At 43.2% G+C, this 5,573-nt stretch overlaps 1 pseudogene; it reads left to right on the top strand.

The window, feature by feature from the left end:
• The first annotated feature begins 3,578 nt into the window (after nt 1-3,578).
• LOC131419905 (small ribosomal subunit protein uS2-like) lies at nt 3,579-4,464 on the top strand (annotated as a pseudogene).
• The last annotated feature ends 1,109 nt before the right edge of the window (nt 4,465-5,573 follow it).

The raw sequence follows: 5,573 nt of genomic DNA on the forward strand, positions 1-5,573 counted from the left end.
AAGCAGTTTCACTTTGGCTACATTGCCCCTTTCCCAGGCTGTCACAGTGCCATGCTGAGAGCCCTCCTGGGCCTATGGTTTCTCCAGTAGGAAAAAGAGAGCCCAAGGTGGGCATGTAGGATCCCCAGCATTGCAAGACGCTACCCAGAAGGCCCACTTAGGTCTTCACTTCACAGGAAACACTGGGGGAATCAGTGGGGCTAGACCACTGGGAATCAGAGACAGAGAAGGGGGGCAGACACAGAAGGGCTGATAGCAACTAGCAGGAAGATCTCAGCAAACCTGCTGGCAGTGGTGCCTGAGCCAAGATTCCAGCCAGTGGCTCTGCTCATTTGCAGAGCTGAGCCAGTGGCCCCATTTGCCCAGGGAGGTCAATCAGCAGTTCTGCCTGGTTTGGGTCCCCAAATAATGAGCCACCCCAACACAGGGAAATAAGAAAACAGCCCTGCCCAACTGCTGAGCATAACCTCCAGCCCCGCCTGACCAGAGAACCCAAACAGTAACCCCAGGCAGGCTTAGAGCCCAGCCTACAGCCCCACCCAGCAGCAGATCCCAGTCTATCGCCTCACCTGATTGCTGAGTACAGCCTGCCTGAGTACAGGCATCACAGTCAGTGACCCCACCCAATCACAGAGCCTGTGGCTCCCGCCCAACCAGTAATCCCAGGCAGTCACCCTGCCCAACTACAGAGCACAGCCTCCCACCCCACCCAACTGCAGCATACAGCTGGAGGCCCCACCAGATCAGGGGGACCAACAAGGGACCTCACCCAACAGTGGCACACAGCCTGCAGCCTGCCCAATCACAGAGCCAAACATGCTGCCCTGCCCAATTCAGAGCACAGCCTGCAACCCCACCTGATTACAGAACACAGCCTGAAGCCCTGTCCAGTAGCAAAGCCCTGCCTGTGGCCCTACCTGAATAAAGAGTCCAGCCAGTGGCACCATCTCTGGTAACTTAACCAAGTGAAATTTCAGAGAGCCTGCACCCCACCCAATCACACAGTCCAAGAAGCAGCTACCAATGCATTACCAGGCAACACAGCCTGCAACCACATCCAACCAGAGGTGATTGCAGAGCCCAACGAGTGGCCATGACTGACCATGAAATGCATCCAGCAGCCTCATTTGAACATGGAACCCTGCCAGCGCCTTCCCCCCATCTCAGAGTACAGGCAGTGACCCTACCCAACTGGAGACCTTGACAGCAAGCCCCACCTGCTCACTGAAACTACCAGCTAGTCCAACCAGAACCCCAAGCTGAGCTGACTGGTGAAGGTCTTTGCCTGCAAAAGTTAACCTGTAAGTCTGGAAGAGGAGACCAGATCCTCAAGTGCACAGAAACCAATGCAAGGATATAAGGATCACAAAGAATCAGGTAAACATAACACTGCCAAAGGAAACTAATAAAGCTCCAAAACCTGACCCTAAAGAAATGGAGATCTATGAATGATCGACAAAGAATTTAGAATAATCCTCCCACAGAAGTTCACTAAACTACAAGAATACACAGACAACTTAATGAAATTAGGGGAAAAATACATGAACAAAATGAGAAGTTCAACAAAGAAATAAAAAAATAGAATTGTAGAAATGAAGAATACAGTGACTACACTGAAGAACTCAGTAGAAAGTTTCAACAGCCTTTTTTCAACAAAGGAGAAAAAAATCAGTTAACTCAAAGAAAGAATTTGGAAGTATCCAGTCATAGGAGAAAAAAGAATTAAAAAGAATGAAGACAGCCTACAAGATTTATACGATATCATGAAATAAAACAATATATGCATTATAGGAATCCCAGGAAGAGGGGAGAGAGAGGGACAGTCTATTTAAAGAAATAAGGGCTGAAAATTTCCAAAACATGGGAAGAAAATGGTCACCCAGATTTCAGACCCAAAAGTCCCCAGTAGGTTGAACCTGAAAAGGGCTACACCAATATACATTATAATTGTCAAAAGTCAAAAACAAAAAGAATTTCAAAAGCAGCAAAAGAAAGGAAACTTATTACATACACGGGAGCCCCCTTAAAACTACAGTGGATTTCACAGGCCAGGAGAGAGTGGAATGACATATTAAAAATATTGAAAGAAAAAGACTCAATCAAGAATGCTATACCCAGCAAAGCTGTCCTTCAGAAATGAAGAGGAGATAAAGACTTTCCCAAACAAAAGCTGAGAGACATCACCACCAGATCTACCTTACAAGAAATGCTAAAGGGAGTTCTTCAAGCTGAAATGAAAGGATGGTAATTAACAACATAAGAACAGGAATATGTAAAACTCACCAGTAAAGGTAATTATATAGTCAAAATCAGATTCTCTAATATTGTAATGGTGGTGCATAAATCACTTTAAACTCTAGTTTAAAAGTTAAAAACAAACATTAAATATGAGTATGATGATTTATTATTGGATACACAATATTAAAAAGATGTAACTTGTAACATCAATATCCTAAAATGTGAGGGAGGGAGAAGTAAAAGTATAGAGTTTCTGTATGCTATTGAAGTTGTTAGCTTAAAATAGGATATTATAACTATAAGATAATTTGTGTAAGCCTTATGGCAACCACCAAAAAAAAAAAAAACTAGTAGATATACAAAAGATTAAGACAAAAGAATCAAAGCATACCACCATAAAAAGTTATCACTTCACAAAGGAAAACAGCAAGAGAGAAGTAAAGGAATAAAGGAACACCAAAACAGTCAGAAAACATTTAACAAAATGGCAATAGTAAAGGCAGGCGGGGCCTGCCTGGTGGTGCAGCAGTTAGGTGCATGCGCTCAGCTTCGGTGGCCCGAGGGTTTGCAGGTTCGGATCCCGGGTGTGCACCAATGCACCACTTGTCAAGCCATGCTGTGGTGGCATCCCATATAAAGTAGAGGAAGATGGGCATGGATGTTAGCCCAGGGCCAATCTTCCCTGGCAAAAAGAGGAGGATTGGCATCAGATGTTAGCTCACAGCTTATCTTCCTCACACAAAAAAAAGAGGAGGATTGGCAATGGATTTTAACTCAGGGCTAGTCATCCTCACCAAAAAAAAAAGACAATGAATGGATTAAAAAAGAAAAACAAGATCTGACAATATGCCACCTGCAAGAGACTCATTTTAACTTGAAGGACACAGACAGGCTGAAAGTGAAGGGATAGAAACAGATATTCCATGCAAATGGTAGACAAAAGAGAGCGTGAGCTAGTTATACTCATATCATACAAAATAGACTTTAAGGTAAAAATAGTCACAGGAGACAGAGAAGGTCTTTATACAATGATAAAGGAGTCAATTCTTCAAAAAGATATAATAATTATAAATATTTAGTCACCCAAAATTGGAGCAATGCAACTAAATATTTAAAGCAAACACTAACAGAACTAAAAGGAGAAATAAATAGCAATACAATAGTAGAGGACTTGAATACCCCACTTTCAACAATGGATAGATCATCCAAACAGAAAATCAGTATGGAAACAGTGGATTTGAACAACACTATAGACGAAATGGGGCTTTTTGCACTACCAGAGAGGAGTCCATATGGCACTGTTCTGGGTTCCCATCATAACTTAAAGGGAAACTTTCACAATGTCCAGAACCCTAGATGTCCTGCAAATGAAGGAGTATGTTCTCAAATTCCTTAAGCAGGAACCCACCTGGGTGGCACCAATCTTGACTTCCAAATGGAACAGTACATCTACAAAAGGAAAACTGAAGGCATTTACATCATAAATCTGAAGAGAACCTGGGAGAAGCTTCTGCTGGCAGCTTGTGTCGTTGTTGCCATTGAAAACCCAGCTGATGTCAGTGTCACACTATCAAGGAATATTGGTCAGAAAGCCATGCTGAAGTTTTATGATGCCACTACAGACACTCTTATTGCTGGCCACTTCACTCCTGGAACCTTCACTAACCAGATCCAGGCAGCCTTCCAGGAGCCAAGATTTCTAGTTGTTACTGATCCCAGGGCTGACTACGACCCTCTCACAGAGGCATATTATGCTAATATGCCTACTACCATTTCTCTTTGTAACACAGACTCTCCTCTGCACTATGTGGACACTGACATCCTCTGCAACAAAAAAGCTCACTAAGTGGGTCTGATATGGTGGATGCTGACCTGGGAAGTTCCCCACATGCAGGGTACAATCTCCCATGAACACCCATGGGAGGTCAGACCTGATCTCTACTTCCACAGAGATCCTGAAGAGATTGAAAAGGAAGAGCAGGCTGCAGCTGAAAAGGCTGTGACCAAGGAGGAATTTCAAGACGAATGGACTGGCTGCTCCAGTTCCCAGATTTACTGCTACTCAACCTGAAGTCACAGACTGTTCTAAAGGCATGCAGATGCCCTCTGTGCCAATTCAACAGTTCCCTATTGAAGACTAGTGCTCAGCCTGCTACTGAAGACTGGCCAGCAGTTCCCACTGCTCAGGCCATTGAATGGGTAGGAACAACCACTGACTGGTCTTAAGCTGTTCTTCCATTGAGTCTTAAACAGAAAATGAAAATAATGTTGATGTAAAATAAACAACTTCTAGAACAAATGGACCTAACAGACAGATACAGAACATTCTATCCAACAGCAAAAGGAAAAACATTCTTCTCAAGCACACATGGAACATTCTCCTGGATAGATCATATGTTAGGCAACAAAACAATTCTAACAAATTCAAGAATATAGAAATCATATCAAGTATCTCTTCTGACCATATGATATGAAGCTAGAAATCAATAACAGAAGGAACATGGGAAAATTCACACGTAAGTAGAAAATAACACACTCCTGAACACCAATTGATCAAAGAATAAATCAAAAGGAAAATCAAAACATATCTTGAAACAAATGAAAATGGAAACAATATACCAAAATTTATGAGATACAGCAAAAGCCATTCTAAGAGGAAAGTTTATAGCTACAGAAGCCTATATTAAGAAAAACAATAAAAAAAAAACCCCAAGTTTTATACCTCAAAGAACTAGAAAAAGAGCAAACTAAATCCAAATTTAGCAGAAGGAAGATAATAATAAAGATTAGAGCAGAAATAAATGAAATAAACAATAGAAAAACAATAAAAAAAGGGTGACATCAGCATCATAGCAGAGTGACTTGTTCCCTTTGTCTCTCCCAAGTTACAACCAGTGGGACATCCATTGACCAACAAAGGACTCTGCACAGCACACGAGAATACCTGAGAGATCCATACATCTATACATCTGAAGTTGAGTGGACTGAACCTTCTAGAGGCAGTGGAACTGGGGGAGCAGCTACTGCAGCTGCTGAGACTGGAGGTTCCAGGATCTATGGATGAGCCTACGAACAGAGGCCCAGGAACTGAGGTAACATCCACAAATGGATGCCCCAGGAATCCAGGCAGCCCACGTTCCCAGAGGTACCAGGAATCACTGCAGAACTATGACCAGAGACTCTGGGAACCACAACAACACTGCATTATAAGACCCCCATACCCTCAGCAGTGGCGGCAGTACCTGTGACCTGAGATTCCAGGAATCGGGCAAGCTCCTGAGATCAGAGGCTGCAGGAGCTGCAACGGCACTTGCAGCTTACCCCCCGCCCCAGAA

The sequence above is a fragment of the Diceros bicornis genome, chromosome 22 (assembly GCF_020826845.1).
Source record: "Diceros bicornis minor isolate mBicDic1 chromosome 22, mDicBic1.mat.cur, whole genome shotgun sequence".
Lineage (NCBI taxonomy): Eukaryota > Metazoa > Chordata > Mammalia > Perissodactyla > Rhinocerotidae > Diceros > Diceros bicornis.